A 20076-nucleotide genomic window follows, 5' to 3' on the forward strand; every position below is an offset into this window, starting at 1 on the left:
GCTCCAATCTGGAGTGAAACCAGGACAGCAACGGTGCCCTAGCGCCGCTGGGGAGGCCCTGTCGACGTCACACGCGCGTGCACCTACCCATCCAGGAGGGAGACTCTTGCCCCCCAAGAGGAGAAGGCCTCCGAACACCCCCTATATGCCCCCCGCCCAGGGGCGTACCCACCACGGGGCAAGTTAGGGCAGCTGCCCTACTTTAGAAGCAGGGCTGGTGGGCAGAGGCGGAGCACAGCCCGGCGGAGTGCGAGTTCGCCATTCCCGCCGCGCCGCGCCGCACCCTCCCTCCAGCTCCCCGGCGCGCCCTCAGGCAAGGCCAAGCGCGGCGGGGAACCAGGGAGCGCGGCACGGTGGGCGGGAACGCTGAACTCGCGCTCCGCTGGGCTGGGCTCCGCCTCCGCCCACCAGCCCTGCTTCTAGGGAGGGGCACAGCCCGGCGGAGCGCGAGTTCGCCGTTCCCGCCCGCCGCGCTGCGCCCTCCCTCCAGCTCCCCGTCGCGCCCTCTGGCAAGGCCAAGCGCGGCGGGGAACCAGAGAGCGCGGCGCGGCGGGCAGGAACGCTGAACTCGCGCTCCGCTGGGCTCCGCCTCCGCCCACCAGCCCTGCTTCTAGGGAGGGGCACAGCCCGGCGGAGCGCGAGTTCGCCGTTCCCGCCCACTTTGTGGCCCCTCCCCTTCCATGCCTTGGCCCCTCCCCTTGCCCCCCCTAGTTTTGATCCTGGGTACGCCCATGCCCCCGCCCCATGTTCTCCCCAGGAGCGCAGAGTTTGGGTCGCTCCAATCTGGAGTGGAAACAGGACAGCAATGGTGTCTTAGTGGTGCTGGGGCTGCGGAAGGGCGGGAAAAGCTTTGCTAGGGAAAGAGGGATTGGGGAGGTCAAGGCCGCTGAATAACCCCCCCCCCCATATGCCCCCCGCCGCATGTTTTTCCCAGGAGCGCAGAGTTTGGGTCGCTCCAATCTGGAGTGAAACCAGGACAGCCACGGTGCCTTAGCTGCGCGGGGTCGGGTGTGTGTGTGTGTGAAAAGCTTTGCTATGGAAGGAGGGATTGGGGGGGGTTCCCGTGGCAACGGGGGTGGGGGGACGGGGAACCAACCCCTCCAAGGGCCCTTCCTTCCTCGCGCGCGCGCTGGGTCCTTCCCAATCCTTTCTTCGCTTTCGCTTCTTGTAGCCTTTCGCCTCCGCTGCTACTCCTGAGTAGCCCCGTCGGGGACACAACCAGTCCATGGAAGCCAGTCTGCATCTGGGCTGATGATAAGGACGGGACGTTTCGTCTTGGGGCTGCGCAGGGAGGTATGGGGGGGATGGAAAGTGGATTAATCCTTTCCAGAAGATGGAAAACACCCCTTAAAACAGCAATTTAACACAAATCTGACTGTCTAATGAGACCATTGATCCATAAAATGAAGGCAATAATCAATGAACAGCGATACCTCAGGTTAAGCACTTAACTGGTTCTGGAAGTCCGCACTTAATCCGAAGCATCCTTAACCCGAAGCGAACTTTCCCATTGAAAGCAATGGAAAGTGGATTAATCCATTCCAGACGGATTATATTGAAAGTGCTCAACCTGAAGCGTCCTTAACCGGAAGCGAACTTTCCCATTGAAAGTAATGGAACGTGGATTGATCCGTTCCAGACGGTCCGCGGAGTACTTCAACTGAAGCGTACTTAACCTGAAGCGAACTTTCCCACTGAAAGTAATAGAAAGTGGATTAATCCGTTCCAGACGCGTCCGCGGAGTACTCAACCTGAGGCGTACTTAACCCAAAGTATGAGTGTCACTGGTTCTGGAAGTCCGTACTTAACCTGAAGCGTACTTAACCTGAAGCAAACTTTCCCACTGAAAGTCATGGAAAGTGGATTAATCCGTTCCAGACGGATTATATTGAAAGTGCTCAACCAGAAGCGTCCTAACCGGAAGCAAACTTTCCCACTGAAAGTCATGGAAAGTGGATTAATCCGTTCCAGACGGATTATATTGAAAGTGCTCAACCTGAAGCGTACTTAACCTGAAGCAAACTTTCCCACTGAAAGTAATGGAAAGTGGATTAATCCGTTCCAGACAAGTCCACAGCGTACTCAACCTGAAGCGTACTTAACCCGAGGTATGATTTTAATTAGTTCCGGAAGTCCGTCCTAAACCGAAGCGTACTTAACTCGAAGCGAACTTTCCCATCGAAAGTAATGGAAAGTGGATTAATCCGTTCCAGACGGTCCATGGAGTACTCAACCTGAAGCGTCCTTAACCCGAGGTATGACTTTAATTCGTTCTGGAAGTCCGTACTTAACCAGAAGCGTCCTTAACCCGAAGCGCACTTTCCCACTGAAAGCCATGGAAAGTGGATTAATCCGTTCCAGTTGAAAGTGCTCACCCTGAAGCGTACTTCACCCGAGGTAGAACGGAGCCCTACCTCTCCACTCGCCAGCGCCCTCCTCCCTCTTACTCCCGCCCGCCCCCTATCCCACCTCCACCCCCAACCCCCCCCCCACTCACCCTCCAGAGACGCAGCGAGCGGAGCACACAGCTATAAAGGCGGCTGGACGAGTTGTGCCCGGTCTGCGGCGACAAAGTGTCCGGGTACCATTACGGATTGCTCACCTGTGAGAGTTGCAAGGTAAGGGACAAAATGAATAGGATTCTTCTTTGGCGATCCCTCGGAGCCGAGTAATAATAATAATAATAATTTATTTTTTATACCCCGCCCATCTGGCCACTCTGGGCGGCTTCCAACAGAAATATTAAAAGACACTCATTTCTTCAAGATTAAAACCTTCCCTAGCAGGGATTAGTTACAGGTAGGTAGCCGTGTTGGTCTAACGCAGTCAAAATAAAAATAAAAAATCCTTCCAGTAGCACCTTAGAGACCAACTAAGTTTGCCATAGGTAAACAGGGATTGTCTTCCATCAACAGGGTTCTAACAATGGGTCCCTAAATGCTGGACCCCCACGTCCTTCCACAGTGGGGACACTGGTTTCCAGGCGGGAGTTGATCCCGGTGTGGGTTTGCCAAGCACGTTTCACCCTTGCGTCCTGAGTTCAAGTTTCCACCTTAGAGCCCAACTAAGTTTGTCATTGATATGAGCTTTCGTGTGCATGCCCACTCCTTCAAATACGCGTCGAGGGACGGCGATCCGTGCCTTGCGCAACTGAGAAAGGGGCTAATAATAATAATAATAATAATAATAATAATAATAATTTTATTTATACTCCGCCCTTCCCAGTCAAGACTGGGCTCACAACAAAAATATCAACGCAGGTATAAAAGAAACAATTCAATTCAACTAAGAGAACTGAATCATAGAATGATAGTTGGAAGGTACCCCCAAGGGTCTTCTAGTCCAGGCATCCCCAAACATCGGCCCTCCAGATGTTTTGGACTACATTTCCCACCTTCCCCGACCACTGGTCCTGTTAGCTAGGGATCATGGGAATTATAGGCCAAAACATCTGGAGGTCCGCAGTTTGGGGATGCCTGTTCTAGTCCAACCCCCTGCAATGCAGGAATCTCAGCTAAGGCATCCATAACAGATGGCCACCCAACCTCTAATAATAATTTGGTCATCTAGAGAATTATCTTCTGTTGGAAGCTGCCCAGAGTGGCTGGGGAAGCCCAGCCAGATGGACGGGGTATAAATCATAAATTATTATTATTATTATTATTATTATTAATGAGATGTAAAAGAAGAGAAATACTATCGAAAAGTATCTCGGACCACAACCCAAGAATAATGGAAAGAAGGGGGAAGGAGCTGATATATATATAATTTCCATAGAACATTACATTTGGAATTGAGGATTTTGTCCATTCATATAAATCACCATATATTTCAATTCCATTCCGTTTGTAGATACATATGTATATGCATATTTTAATTATTATATTTATGGTCAAAGAGATGTCAAAGAGAAAAAGAGCTACCAGATTTGTAGAAGACATCTGAAGGCAGCCCTATTTAGGGAGGCTTTTAATCGTTAATCGATTATTTTATTCTTCTGTTGGAAGCCGCCCAGAGTGGCTGGGGAAACCCAGCCAGATGGGCGGGGTATAAATAATAAATTATATTATTATTATTATTATTATTATTATTATTATTATTTAACAAATTCTCTAATCACATTCTCTTTTGGCATGGCAATATGCAGGTGAAACTCAGAAAATTAGAATATCGTCGAAAAGTGCCTTGATTTCAGCAATGCAACTTATTATTATTTTCTTTTTCTTTTGACAAATGCTTTCTTTTGGAAATTCCGCAGTAATGAAACAGATAGTTACAATCATACGAAAATAAACATCCCTATTACATTTCCTTAATGACATTCCATTTAGAATTGACAAATGATTACAATAATTGGCAAATAATTACAATTACAACAAATCAAGGCTTGGCATATCTTGCTTTGCATGTCACGCATCTATCTCATATATCGGTTTCACCTTTTAGAATCCTAGAATCCTAGAGTTGGAAGAGACCCCAAGGGCCATCCAGTCCAACCCCCTGCCAAGCAGGAAACACCATCAAAGCATTATTGACCTATGCCTGTCAAGCCTCCACTTTTAAGTTGCGTTACTGAAATAAATGCACTTTTCAACGATATTCTAATTTTCCGAGTTTCACCTGTATAGCCCGCCCATCTGGCTAGGTCTCCCCAGCCACTCTGGGCGGCTTCCACAGAATATTAAAATACCATAATCTATTAAACATTACATGTTGTTGTTTAGTCGTGTCCGACTCCTCCATAGCTGTCACGTTCTCCCTTTTTTAAAGGGAAATTCCCTTATGCTAAATAGGCTTCCTCGAGAGAAAAGGGAAAACTAGACAGCTATGTGGCCAACACGACTAAACAACAACATGTAATGTTTAATAGATGATTGTATTACATACAATAATGTATTAAACATCAAGATAGCCGAAGAATGGATGCTTTTGGATTCTGGTGCTGGAGGAGTCCCATTCTTGAGAGTCCCATGGACTGCAAGGAAGATCCAACCTCCCCATTCTGAAGGAAATCAGCTCTGAGTGATCACTGGAAGGACAGATCCTGAAGCTGAGGCTCCAAGACTTTGCCCCCCTCATGAGAAGAGAAGACTCCCTGGAAAAGACCCTGATGTTGGGAAAGATGGAGGGCACAAGGAGAAGGGGACAACAGAGGACGAGATGGTTGGACAGTTTTCTCGAAGCCACCAACATGCTCCAAGACTTTGGCCACCTCATGAGAAGAGAAGACTCCCTGATGTTGGGGAAGATGGGGGGGCACCAGGAGAAGGGGACGACAGAGGACGAGGTGGTTGGGCAGTGTTCTCGAAGCTACCAACATGAGTCTGACCAAACTGCGGAAGGCAGTGGAAGACAAGAGTGCCTGGCGTGCCCTGGTCCAGGGGGTCACGAAGAGTCGGACACGACTACTACTACTACTACTACTACTACTACTAATAATAATAATAATACAGTAATAATTTATTATTTATACCCCACCCATCTGGCTGGGTTTCCCCAGGGCCCAGCCGCTCTGGGCAGCTTCCAACAGAAAAATAGAATAAAATAATATATTAAACATTAAAAGCCTCTCATTTATATGAATGGACAAAATCCTCAATTACAAATGTAATGTTCTATGGAAATAATAACAATAAATATATATATATTTTTAAAAAAGAATGTGATTAATAAGATATTTCTGAGTTTCACCTGTAACTAATATATTATTATTATTATTAGCCCCTTTCGATTAGACATTAAAAGCATCCCTAAACAGGGCTGCCTTTAGATGTCTTCTAAACGACTCAACAACAATTAAACCTTAAATGCTTCCCTAAACTTAGTGGCCTTCTTCCTAGGAAGGAGAGAGGGAAGAGAGGTCTGAGATCAGAATTGGACACCCCCCAAAAAAATGTTTCAGGGCAGCAGCGTTGGTTTGTGGGGGTCGAAAAATAAATAAATGCAGGCTCCCCCCTCTCCAAAAAACTGCATAGCGCTGACTGAATAAAGACCCCCCCCAAAAAAATGGGATTATCATAATAAATGCCGCATTGGAAATTGGGCGTCTGAACTGTAGCGCCCTAAAAAACCCCAGCGCAAAAGCGTCGGTGCAAAATAATAATAATAATAAAAATGATGGTGGCACATTTTATAATACATGACGCTGGACGTGCGTATTTGAGGGTCCTCTTTTAAGGGACGGGGCTTGCAAATCTTGGCAGGACGAGAACGGGATTGGAAAGGAAATAATTTGGATGAAAAGAAAATCTGAATTAGAATGCGGCAGGGCGAAAGGGCCAGAACGTAATTGGAAAGGATGCAAAGAAAATCTGAATTTTTGCCAGGACGTCATATGAGAAATAATGTAAGAACGGTTATAGACGTCATTGAGTATTTAGACATGAGGATAGATGTGAAGTCTGCCCTAATATTTGTAGATGCCGAGAAGGCATTCGACAATATATCATGGAAATTTATGCAAAAATCTTTGGAAATGTTGGGCGTAGGAGAAATTTTTTTGAATGGCATCAAAGCCATTTATAACGAGCAAAAGGCCAAACTTATAGTAAACAGTGTATTAACCGAGGACTTAAATATTGAAAAAGGCACGAGACAAGGGTGCCCCTTGTCACCCTTATTATTTATCTCGGTGTTAGAAATACTAATGAAAAAAACAAGGGAAAACAAAGCAATAAAGGGCATAAAACTGGGGAAGAAAGAATTTAAACAAAAAGCATTTGCGGACGACTTGGTTCTAATGCTAGAGGACCCGCAGGACAGTATTAAAGAAGCTCTAAAAGAAATAAAGGAATTCGGTACGCTTGCCGGCTTTAGGCTGAACACTGGAAAAACTAAAATGTTGGTCAAAAATTTAAGTAAACAGGAGATAGTGGAACTACAGAACGAATATGGTATTAAGGCAGTCAAAAGAATAAAATATTTAGGGATATGGATATCACCCAAAAATATTAACTTATTTAATGACAACTATGAATCAACTTGGAAGGATATAGAAAAGGATTTAGAAAGATGGAAAAACCTAAATTTGTCATTATGCGGCCAAATAGCCACAATAAAGATGAATTTACTCCCGAGGATGCTTTTCCTTTTCCAAACACTCCCGGTGGTTAAGGGGACAGGCTGCCTCGATCAATGGAGGAGAAAGATTTCAAGATTTGTATGGCAGGGAAAGCCCCCAAGGATAAAACACAAATTGTTAATAGACAAAAAAGAACGGGGAGGCTTTGCCCTGCCAGACTTAAAAACATATTATGAGGCCGCCTGTCTAGTCTGGGCTAGGGAATGGATGGCTTTAAAAGATGTTGATTTACTAGACCTGGAAGGCTTTAAGAACAGGTACGGGTGGTGGTATAACAAGGTAAAAGTGCACAAAGGATTTTTATCACACGTATTCATAAAGCCTATTTATGAAGTGTGGGAAAGGTATAAAAACTTACTAGAAAGAAAGACCCCTTGGTGGCTATCACCAACTGAAGCCTTGACAGTTAAGAAAAAAAATATGGAAACTAACTGGTTAACATATGGCGACATAATAATAAGATCAGATGAAGGCTGGAAAATTAGACCCTATGATCAATTAAAATCCAAAATGACCAGTTGGCTCCAGTACTACCAGGTTGTAGATTTATTCAAGGAAGATAATAGGAGGAATGGCTTTGAAAGGGAGAAATCTAAATTTCAAATAGAAATTGTGGAAGGAAACAAAAAGATGTTGTCAAAAATGTATGAATTTATTCTTGAATGGAATACCAAGGACGAAGAAATAAAAGATGTCATGATCAAATGGGCAAGGGACATCGGCCACAACATAGAAATTGATCTCTGGTTAAAACTATGGAACTCTAATATCAAGTTCACCGCGTGTACGATATTAAAAGAAAACATTATGAAACTTATGTACCGTTGGTATCTGACCCCAGTCAAGCTAGCGAGAATTTATAAGAAACAGGACAGGAAATGCTGGAAGTGCAAGGAGGAGGTTGGAGAAATATATCATATGTGGTGGCAATGCAAAACAGTTAAACCTTTTTGGGAGGCGATTTATAATGAGTTAAAAAGATTGTTAAAATACACATTCCCAAAGAAACCTGAATTATGTTTGTTGGGCTTAATTGGGAAAGAAATAAGAAAAGAAGATGTAAGAATATTTATGTATGCCACCACAGCAGCCAGGGTGCTCCTAGCCCAGAAATGGAAATCCACTATGGTACCATCAATAGCGGACTGGAAAGAGAAAATGGTAGAATATATAGAGCTAGCTAAACTGACTGGAAGAGTAAGAGACCAAAAAGATCAGAAAATCGAGAAAGAATGGGGAAAATTTACGGAATATCTTAAAACACACTGCGAAACACCAATTGTATCTTTTGTGACTTCATGATACCTGCATCTGTAAATAATGGAGATTACATAGAGGATGATAAGATGTAAGAACACCAATAAGAATCTGTTTTATATGAGCGCAAGTCGTAAAAATTCGATTAATAAAACCAAGGATGGGAGAAAGGGGAAGTCGTGTTCGGCAGAACAAATGTAAAATATGTTGTAATTAAAGGAGATATCCCTAAAAAGGTATAATCAGGGATATATTTTTCAATTTAAGTTGTGATTATGTAAGAATATTTGATTATGTTTACTCGTGAAGAAACAATAAAAATTATGGTTAAAAAAAGAAAAGAAAATCTGAATTAGGGTGGGGTTTGCAAATCTTGGCAGGGCGAAAGGGCGAGAACGGGATTGGAAAGGGAATAATGCGGATGCAAACCAAACCTGGATGATTGTCGCTATCACTGCTTGAAAAGAAAATAGGATGCAAAGAAAATTTGAATCATTCTGGCCGTCGCTGCTTCATTGTGATGTGAAATAGCGATCACTGCTTCAGTATTATTATTAAAATTAATCCTTAATTTTTTAATATATACACATAGCTGCCAAGTTTTCCCTTTTCTCGCGAGGAAGTCTATTCAGCAGAAGGGAATGTCCCTTAAACAAAAGGGAGAACTTGACAGCTATATATATATATATATGGAAAGAAATAAGACATGTAATAAGGGAAAACCAGATGGATGGATAGAATTTGTGGTGGTGTGTTTGTATATTTGTCTGTAGTTGTGTGTCGGTGTTCGTACTTACGGAAATTTGCAATAAATATAAATGGGGGGGGGGGAAAGCAATCATTACAATCAAGCCACGCTACTCATATTAGCAACATAATTATATGTATAAAGGTAAAGGGTAAAGGGACCCCTTACCATTAGGTCCAGTCATGAATAATTACTGGTATAAATATATAAATATATATATAAATATAAATATTTAAATATTTAAATAATTTAAATAATTTACATATAGAAAATAATTTATATAAATAATTATCTTGATTCAAATAGCTCCCAAATTATTGTTAAACACCTTTTTTCCTTAAGCGCCAAGCCGTCTGCATGGAACTGAGCCCGGTTTTGACTGGGGAGGGCGGGGTATAAATAAAATATTATTATTATTATTATTATTATTATTATTATTATTATTATTATTATTATTATCATCATCATCATCATCATCATTATTATTACTTTGGATAACCCAGCGCTTCAGAACAGTCTTTCATTAATTCCAGCTCCTTTCCCCATATTCTGTTGAAAATCCAGTACATATTTCGACCTTCCCTCATCTTCATTTTCTCCGGCACGCCTCTGAGGAACCCACAATCTGGCCTCAGTTCCTTTGCCCCCCCCCTTCTCTTTCCTGTTTAGGGAAGCTTTTAATGTTTAAGAAATTAGTGTATTCTAATATTTCTGTTGGAAGCCGCCCAGAGTGGCTGGGGAAACCCAGCCAGATGGGCGGGGTATAAATATATTATTATTATTATTATTATTATTATTATTATTATTATCATTATTATTATTATCATTATTATCATTATTATTATTAATCCTTTGTTATCTTTTAGAGCCTATGATTAAATTAGATATAAATTATCTATTATTAAAGTAGATATAAATTATCTATTATTAAATTAGATATACATTATCTATTATTAAATTAGATATATATTATCTATGATTCAATTAGATACAAATTATCTATGATTAAATTAGATACAAATCATTAATTTAATTTAATAATAATTAATTTAACCTATTATTGAATTAGATATAAATTAAATTAGAGGCCGCAGGAGGACTGCAAATGTTTTTCGCTTCTCCTGGCTGGAACCCCGGTTTTTGCGCATGGCGAGTTTTAAGGGGTCCTGATTCCCGATTTTTACGCATGGCGAGTCTTAAGGGGTCCTGATCCGGCGCCCCAAAATCACCACTCCCGTTCAGGAGCGGTAGGCTCCCGAGGTCTGTTCCGGGGCGCATAGTTGTCCACTTTTTCCTTTTTCTCGCGAGGAATCCTATTCGGAATGAGGGGATTTCCCTGAGAAAAAGGGAAAAGTTGACCGCTATGGGGGGGGGGTGGTCAAATCCTTCCCCTGCGCGGCCTTTCCGTCCCTAAAACCCTTTCCGAAAAATGCGCGCGGTGGGAATTATTTGGAAATCTGATCGGAGAAGGAATAAAACGTTTCTGGAATAAAAATGAAACCGACTGATTTGACGGCGATTCGGATCAGGAAATGCGTCCGCGGAAACGCATTGCGCTCTGGCATTCTCAAAAGGAGATTCCAAAAAGGAGACCCGTCTTTTGGAGACCCGCAAGTCTTAGCACTTCATATTATTAAAAGCCTTAATTTGATGGCAAATCCGGTGTCTCCATCTAATTTTGAAGACTGTTTAAAAAACGATCTTGAAGAACCGGATTTGCTATCCTATTAATTAGCAGTTCATATTTTTAAGAGCCTTCATTTGATAGCAAATGGGGTTTCTCCATCTAATTTGAAAGACTATTTAAAAAACGACCTTGAAGAACCGGACTTGCTCTCCAATTAATTAGCAGTTCATATTATCAAGTGCTTTTGGAGAGGGTGATGATGGCCATGTGAATTGAACGCAGCTTAGTTGTATTATACCTGTACAAAGCTCAGAGGGGAACCAAGTAAAAAAAGTTGACTTTTGAATCCCAAAGCAGGGCCTGGCTCATAGTCCATTACACCCTTACACTCTGCATTATGCCAGAGGCCCCAATGATGTAAGAACCTTGAGAAGGAGACGCTGCAGGAAGACAAAACAGCCTTGCAAAAGGAAAACATTCCTGACAAAAGGATTCTCTTATCAAAAGGGTATGATGCCTAGCTGCCAGAGACAGGGAACATACCCAAGGGCACCGGGGCCAGCCAGAGATATGAATTCGACAGTAATTGACAATACGCATAGATGATGTAAAAGGGGGGGGGGAAGATGCGCAAATCACCATTGTCCCCTATAGCCCTGTTTATGTTACCCCTGCCTAAGCCAGCATGTGTTTATGCACAGGACGTGTACTAGTGACCCCCTTGTGTGCGTGACCCCCTTGTGTGTGCACATTTACAGGGAGGGGGAGAAGAGCACAAAGGAGTGGATAAAAGCCTCATGTAAAAGTGCCTTTTTACTCTTGTCATCAGGAGTCTCTCTATATAGAGATTAAAACTCTTTCTCTGAAACTGAACCCCCGGTGTCGTTTTGACTATCTCTGTCCTGCTTGGGGCAACTAAAGGACCCTTTACTAGCTGATAAGGCTACATTTTGATTTGATAGCAAATCAGGTTTCTCCATCTCATTTGAAAGAATATATAAAACATGATCTTGAGAAACCGGATTTGCTATCCAATGAAGGGAAGCCCCGACGACAAGAGAGTAGAGGATGAATTAAATCACATGATGGAACAGTTAAAGAATGATGTCGTGAAATGTCGAATGGGAAAGAAGATCAGAATGATGTATAAAGGAAATGATAGGGAAAAGATTTTAATAGAGAAATAATATGTTTAGGGAAGTGATATTTGAATGTATTTTAATCTCTGTTGGAAGCCGCCCAAATGGGCGGGGTACAAATAATATCTATTATTATTATTATTATAGTAACAATGCCTGGCTTGTGTAACAAGGGTGCTATGGGCGGGGTACAAATAATATTTATTATTATTATTGTTGTTGTTGTTGTTGTTGTTGTTATTATTATTATTATTATTATTATTGTAACAGTGCCTGACTTGTGTAACAAGGGTGCTACAAAGTTCAGGGATTTAAGGATTTAAGCTTGTACATCTACCAAAGATTATGTATGGATTTAAGTTAACAAATGTTTAATAGTGTTTAATAGATTATTGGATTTTAATATATAATAATAATAATAATAATAATATATTTATAATATATTATAGTACCTGGCGTGCTATGGTCCATGGAGTCACGAAGAGTCGGACATGACTAAACAACTAAAAAACAACATTATTATTATTATTATTATTATTATTATTATTATTATTATTATTATTACAGATTATGTGATTGGAAGGCAGACACATGTGGAGGGGGGTGGAGTGGGATGACGATCAACTGAAAATGCATTCTACCGTAGTTTTGTATTTAATTTTGATTGCATGAAGATTAGTTCAAGCAAGGAAATGATGTATGTAAGATAATTATGTATGTCTAATGATTTCAACATTTTTCTTTTCTCTAAAAAAATAAATAAAAGTAAAAAAATGAAACTCAGAAAAAGAGAATATCGTCAAAAAGTGCATTTATTTCAGTAATGCAACTTATTATTTTTTTTAATTTTAATTTTAATTTAATTTAATTTTTCCCTTTTAATTTTGACAAATGCTTTCTTTTGGAAATTCCGCAGTAATAAAACAAATAGTTGCAATCCTACAAAAATCTACAAAAATCAACATGGCTATGACATTCCATTAATGACATCCCATTTATAATTGACGCCACCGACAAATAATTACAATGACAACAAATCAAGGCTGGACATATCTCGCTTTGCATGTCACGCATCTATCTCATAGATTGGTTTCACCTTTTAAGTCGCATTACTGAAATAAAGGCACTTTTTGACGATATTCTAATTTTCCGAGTTTCACCTGTGTGTAAGATAATGTATATGTAAGATAATGTATGTATGTATGATGATTTTAATCTTTTTCTTTTCTCCAATTAAAAAAAAAAGAGCCTACGGAAAACAACCTAGGGGAGAGTTGGGTGTGTGGGTGGGATGGCAATGATTTTCCAAGAAAGCGCCTTGCATATTTTTATGTGCGGGGAAATCTATGATTCGCGGACTCTGTGCGCCCGAGGAGGAGCCTGCGTGCCTCTTTTTCTGGAGCCAAAAGACAAAAAGAAAAATGTAACAAAAAAACAAAAATAAAAAACAAATCCATACATAATCATAAGCACATTTGAACATGGATAACATTGAAATTAACTTTACATAGTCATATATTGCTCAAATACAATTCTTTATCTCTATGGACTTCCTCCTATCCTCCCTTCTACGTTTCTATTAATAACTAATTCAACACTTTCTAATTCTTATTCACCTTCTTTTTCCAAATTTACTCATTATAAATCTTATTCTTGATCCTTTTTCCTGACATTTTACCAATACATCAAAATATAGTTTGGATCTTGAAAACTCATTACCTATTTTTCATTTATCTTAAATCATCCTCCATTAATCAATTTTGCTTCTACAACCACTTTATACTTCCACTTCCTTTATTAAATATTTTTAATCTTATAATTCTTCTCTAAATAAATTTTAAATTTCTTCCAGTCTTCTTCCACTTATGCTTCTCCCTGGTCCCGGATTCTCCCAGTCAGTTCAGACAGTTCCATAAATTCCATCAGCTTCATCTGCCAATCGTCCACTGTAGGCATCTCTTCAGATTTCCAATTCTTTGCTAATACAATTCTAGCTGCTGTTGTGGCATACAGAAAAAAAGGAACATCTTTCTTTGGCAGTTCTTTTCTTGTAATCCCAAGTAAAAAAGCCTCTGGGTTCTTAACAAACGTGTTTTTAAACACTTTCTTCAACTCATTATAAATCTTGTCCCAGAAGCTCTTTACTTGGGGACAAAGTAAAAGGTTCCTTCCCCTTCTTTGCATGCTCCGTGTCCGCTTCTCTGGAGCAGCAGAAAACAACCTTTCTCCCTCCTCCATATGACATCCTTTCATATATTTGAACATGGCTATCATATCACCCCTTAACCTTCTCTTCTCCAGGCTAAACATACCCAGCTCCCTAAGCCGTTCCTCATAAGGCATCGTTTCCAGGCCTTTGACCATTTTGGTTGCCCTCTTCTGGACACGTTCCAGTTTGTCAGTATCCTTCTTGAACTGTGGTGCCCAGAACAGGACACAGTACTCCAGGTGAGGTCTGACCAGAGCAGAATACAGTGGTACTATTACTTCCCTTGATCTAGATGCTATACTCCTCTTGATGCAGCCCAGAATTGCATTGGCTTTTTTAGCTGCTGCATCACACTGCTGACTCATGTCAAGTTTGTGGTTTACCAAGACTCCTAGATCCTTTTCACATGTACTGCTCTCAAGCCAGGTGTCACCCACCCTTTCATTTTTTTGCACTTTCCATTTCTCCCTGTTTAAATCCATCTTGTTTGCTTTGGCCCAGTTGTCGAATCTGTTGAGCTCATTTGGAAGTGTGATCCTGTCCTCTGGGGTATTAGCCACCCTCCCCATTTGGTGTCATCTGCAAACTTGCTCAGGATGCCCTCAAGCCCACCCCCAAACTGACCTGAGCACTGGTCCTGTTAGCTAGGGATGGTGGGAGTTGTAGGGCAAAACATCCCTCCGGCTGCTTGGGGACTACAATTCCCATCATCCCTGACCACTGGTCCTGTTAGACAGGGATCATGGGAGCTGTCGTCCCAAAGCAGCTGGAGTTTGGGGGTGCCTTGTGCTGTAGTCTTAAGAAAAATCTCCCACCCTGTCTCACTCTCTGGCTGGGAAAAGTGAATTCCTTCCCTTAGTGTGAGTGCCTGGAGGCGGTTGGAGGATGGATGGCAGCTAACGGATTGAGGCTGAATCCTGACAAGACAGAAGGACTGTTTGTGGGGGACAGGAGGCGGGCAGGTGTGGGGGACTCCCTGGTCCTGAATGGGGTAACTGTGCCCCTGAAGGACCAGGTGCGCAGCTTGGGAGTCATTTTGGACTCACAGCTGTCCATGGAGGCGCAGGTCCATTCTGTGTCCAGGGCAGCTGCGTCTGGGACGCAGGATGAGACCCTACCTGCCCACAGACTGTCTCGCCAGAGTGGTGCATGCTCTGGTTATCTCCCGCTTGGACTACTGCAATGCGCTCTACGTGGGGCTACCTTTGAAGGTGACCCGGAAACTACAATTAATCCAGAATGCGGCCGCTAGACTGGTGACTGGGAGCGGCCACTGAGACCACATAGCACTGGTCTTGAAAGATCTCCATTGGCTCCCAGTTCATTTTCGAGCACAATTCAAAGTGTTGGTACTGATCTTGAAAGCCCTAAATGGCCTCCGTCCTGTATACCTGAAGGAGCGTCTCCACCCCCACCGTTCAGCCCAGACACCGGGGTCCCTCTCCCGTGGGCCTTCTGGCGGTTCCTTCATTGCAAGAAGTGCGGTTACAGGGAACCAGACAGAGGGCCTTCTTGGTAGTGGCACCCGCCTTGTGAAACGCCCTCCCAACAGATGTCAAGGCAATCAGCAACTATTTTACTTTTAGAAGACTGTTTTGGGAAGTTTTAAATGTTTGATGCTGTACTGTTTTTAAATAGTCAGTTGGAAGCAGCCCAGAGTGGTTGGGGAAACACAGCCAGATGGGCGGGGTATAAATAATAAATTATTATTATTATTATTATTATTATTATTATTACTTCAGAGTTAGAATTAGAATTATTCAATGTAGTGCTCCCTCTTCATCGACAGAAAGTCCCAGGGCGGCTCACAACCAATCTGAAATTCAGAATTAACAAATGCGTGGCAAGGCGGCACTGCTTCCCTCCCCCTTTGCCTATGGTTCTTGAATCCTGGCTGAAGGTTGATTACAGAAGGCAGAATATGAAAGGGCACATGGCAGGCATGCTGTACATAATAAAGCGTAAATTATCAAACACACAAACATCTCTCCTCCCAGAATCACCTTGAAAAGGACACAAAATGTTAATTGGCTGAATGCCTGGTTGAAGGAAAACATTTTCCCTTCAACATCTTTATAGACGACTTGTTCAATTTCTTCCACATCTTTATCAACAAAACTGTGGGCCCGACTAGGGAAGCAAATACCCTGCGCAGGCGCCTCGCTTGTTCACACGGGAGGGGAGAGGGGCTTGAGGGCATCCTGATCAAGTTTGCAGAGGACACCAAATGGGGAGGGGTGGCTAATACCCCAGAGGACAGGATCACACTTCCAAATGACCTCAACAGATTAGAAAACTGGGCCAAAGCAAACAAGGTGAATTTGAACAGGGGAAAATGTAAAATGTACCAAACTTGGGCAAAAAATATATATGAAAGGATGGGTGAGACCTGGCTTGAGAGCAGTACATGTGAAAAGGATCTAGGAGTCTTGGTAGACCACCAACTTGACATGAGTCAACAGTGTGATGCAGCAGCTCACAAAGCCAGTGCAATTCTGGGCTGCATCAATAGGAGTATAGCATCTAGATCAAGGGAAGTAATAGTACCACTGTATTCTGCTCTGGTCAGACCTCACCTGGAGTACTGTGTCCAGTTCTGTGCACCACAGTTCAAGAAGGATACTGACAAGCTGGAACGTGTCCAGAAGAGGGCAACCAAAATGGTCAAAGGCCTGGAAACGATGCAGGGGCGTACCCAGGATCAAAACTGGGGGGGGGGCAAGCCATGGTCGTTCAGGGGCGGGGCCAAGGCATGGGAGGGGAGGGGCCACAAAGTGGGAATGTGGGTGGGGCTACAGGGCCAGCGGGCCCAACGACTCGGCGGCGGCGGCTGCAGCCGCTAAATGAACCCCCTAAACTCTCTCTCACAAAATTCCCCTGTTCTGAAGCAGGGCCGTCTCTAGGCCTGGGTCTGGTGGCGCGGGGCGCCAGGCCATCAGGGGCACCACTGTGCCCGCTGAGAGGCACGGCGGAGGCCACCCCAGGCGCGCCTCTCAGCTGTTCATCGGCTTCAGGCTGCTTTCCGGAGGCGTGCGGGCCTGGGGCCGCCTCCGCCGTGCACAGGGGCATCGCAACAGGGGGCGGGCAGCACCCCCTGGCCCAGGGCCAGCCCTATGGCCAAGCTGGGTTGCGCAGGACTTCGGCCCTCCAGGCGGCAGTCGCACAGTGAGCTGCGCCCGCCGTGCCGGGAAACGGGGCGGGGTGGGGGCACCAGAGGGATCCGTCACACCACGGTGCCAGGGCGCCAGGTATGCTTAAGACGGCCCTGCTCTGAAAACACCGCTCCCATCCATTTACGGCTAGCCATCCCCCTGAAAAACCCCTTTGGGCCCCGCTTTCCCTCCTCCAGGTCCCCCCAAAGCCTTGCCAGTTCCCACCCTATATATCTGGGATGGGGAAGGAGCTCAGAGGTCTGCTAGTCCTGGGGGGCCATCCCCCCGTGGCCTGGGAGGATACTGGGGACCCCCCCGCCAAGCTGAGACCCTCGAAGAAGAAGAAGAAGCTGCCACCGCCGCCTCCCCATCGCAAGGGAGCAAAAGATGGAAAAGGTGGGGTGGCGCAGCGCAGGCAAGCGAGCGAACCCCCCCCCCAGTTGCGACCCTACGGCGGCAGCGGCTCCCCCGCCCTCAACGCCCCTCTCTCGGCAGCGGCAGCAAGGGAGAGCGGCTGGGGGGGGGCACATTGCAAAGAAGGAAACAGCAGCCAATGCCCGGAGAGTGCAATGCACGCAGGGGGAGCGGAGAGCTGTGCCACCCCCCAAGGCAGCTCCTTTCCTATTGCCGGGGGTGGGGGGCGGCGAGGAAGGGTCACTGCCGCTGGGCTACTCCTGCCGCCGGCAATCCGGCGCAAACGCCCCCACGCAGCTTCCTTGCAGCAGCCACGACCACCGCCTTTGGGCGCCGCCCCCACTCCTCCTTTGCGGGCTTCTGCCCGCCGAGGCTGAACTGGCTCCTGTCGGTGCACTTCCTCTCCCGGCCCAGGAGGAGTCTCAGTAGCAACTCCTAACTCAGGGGGGGTAGGGGGTGTGGAGGGGGGAAGGGGCTATTCCCAGCCCGTGGCGCCGACGATCGCAGTGCAGCCTACCGGGAGGCAGAGCGCGGCAGCGGCTGCAACCAATGCAGGGAGCTGCGTCTCCTTCACTTGCCAGCCCAGCAGAACGCTTAGGCAAGAGAGGTTGCCGCCCGGCAGGGCTTTCCATTGGGAGGCGCGAAGGCTTTAGTGGGCGGGAATTGGTGCAAATGTAGGCAGGGCGGGCACCAGCAGTGTGCACCAGCAGCGTTTCCTCCCCCTCTCCCCTCCCGTGTCAACAAGCGAGGCACCTGCGCAGGGTATTTGCTTCCCTAGTCGGGCCCGCAGTTTGGTCTTCTGGGGGGGCAGCTGCACCCCCTTGCCCCATGCTGGGTACACCCATGAAACGATGCCTTATGAGGAACGGCTTAGGGAGCTGGGCATGTTTAGCCTGGAGAAGAGAAGGTTAAGGGGTGATATGATAGCCATGTTCAAATATATAAAAGGATGTCATATAGAGGAGGGAGAAATGTGGTTTTCTGCTGCTCCAGAGAAGAGGACACAGAGCAATGGATTCAAGCTACAAGAAAGAAGATTCCACCTCAACATTAGGAAGAACTTCCTGACAAAGAGCTGTTCGACAGTGGAACTTGCTGCCAAGGAGTGTGGTGGAGTCTCCTTCTTTGGAGGTCTTTAAGCGGAGGCTTGACAGCCTTCTGTCAGGAATGCTTTGATGGTGTTTCCTGCTTGGCAGGGGGTTGGACTGGATGGCCCTTGTGGTCTCTTCCAACTCCATGATTCTATGTGATGAGATGTGATGTGATGTCTGTGTCCAGGACGGCTGTCTACCAGCTCAATCTGGTACGCAGGATGAGACCCTACCGGCCCGCAGACTGTCTCGCCAGAGTGATGCATGCTCTGGTTATCTCCCTCTTGGACTACTGCAATGCGCTCTACGTGGGGCTACCTTTGAAAGTGACCCAGAAACTACAACTAATCCAGAATGCGGCAGCTAGACTGGGTGACTGGGAGCGGCCGCCGAGACCACATACACCGGTCCTGAAAGACCTCCATTGGCTCTCAGTACGTTTCCGAGCACAATTAAAAGTGTTGGTGCTAACCTTGGAAGCCCTAAACGGCCTCGGTCCTGTATACCTGAAGGAGCGTCTCCACCCCCATCGTTCTGCCCGGACACTGAGGTCCAGCGCCAAGGGCCTTATGGCGGTTCCCTCATTGCGAGAAGTAAAGTTACAGGGAACCAGGCAGAGGGCCTTCTTGGTTGTGGCACCCGCCCTGTGGAACGCCCTTCCGTTAGATGTCAAAGACAAAAACAACTACCAGACTTTTAGAGGACATCTGAAGGCAGCCCTGTTTAGGGAAGCTTTTAATGTTGAATAGATTATTGCATTTTAATCTTCTGTTGGAAGCTGCCCAGAGTGGCTCGGGAAGCCCAGCCAGATGGGCAGGGAATAAATAATAATGATGATGATGATTATGATGATGATGATGATACAGTTTTGTCCCTCCTGCACCCGAGCTTAATCTGTGTCGGGGTTCACCGAATCATAGCCCCTGCACTGGAAGGTCTGGCATATTTACGAAAGCGAGAGTTCCCCTGGGCATACTCAGAGAGCATGTTTAAATCTTCCTCCCAAGGGACAGATGCTTTGGGCAGGGCGGGGTTTCAAGGCGAGGAGTGTGGGACCCACCTGTGTTCCCCATTTATAATAATAATACAATAATAATAATAATAATAATAATAATAATAATAATAATAATAATTTATTATTTGTATCCCGCCCATCTGGCTGAGTCTCCCCAGCCACTCTGGGCGGCTTCCAACAGAATAATAAAATAATTGATTAAAGATTAAAAGCCTATCTAAACAGGGCTGCCTTCAGATGTCTTCCAAAAATCTGGTAGCTGTTTTTTTCTTTGACATCTGATGGGAGGGCGTTCCACAGGGCGGGCGCCACTACCGAGAAGGCCCTCTGCCTGGTTCCCTGC

General features: G+C 44.9%; 1 pseudogene; it reads left to right on the forward strand.

Moving 5' to 3' along the window:
- Positions 1 to 2534: 2534 nt before the first annotated feature.
- LOC132591459 (steroidogenic factor 1-like) overlaps positions 2535 to 20076 on the forward strand; it is a 68846-nt pseudogene continuing 51304 nt past the window's right edge.

The sequence above is a fragment of the Zootoca vivipara genome, chromosome W, assembly GCF_963506605.1.
Source record: "Zootoca vivipara chromosome W, rZooViv1.1, whole genome shotgun sequence".
Lineage (NCBI taxonomy): Eukaryota > Metazoa > Chordata > Lepidosauria > Squamata > Lacertidae > Zootoca > Zootoca vivipara.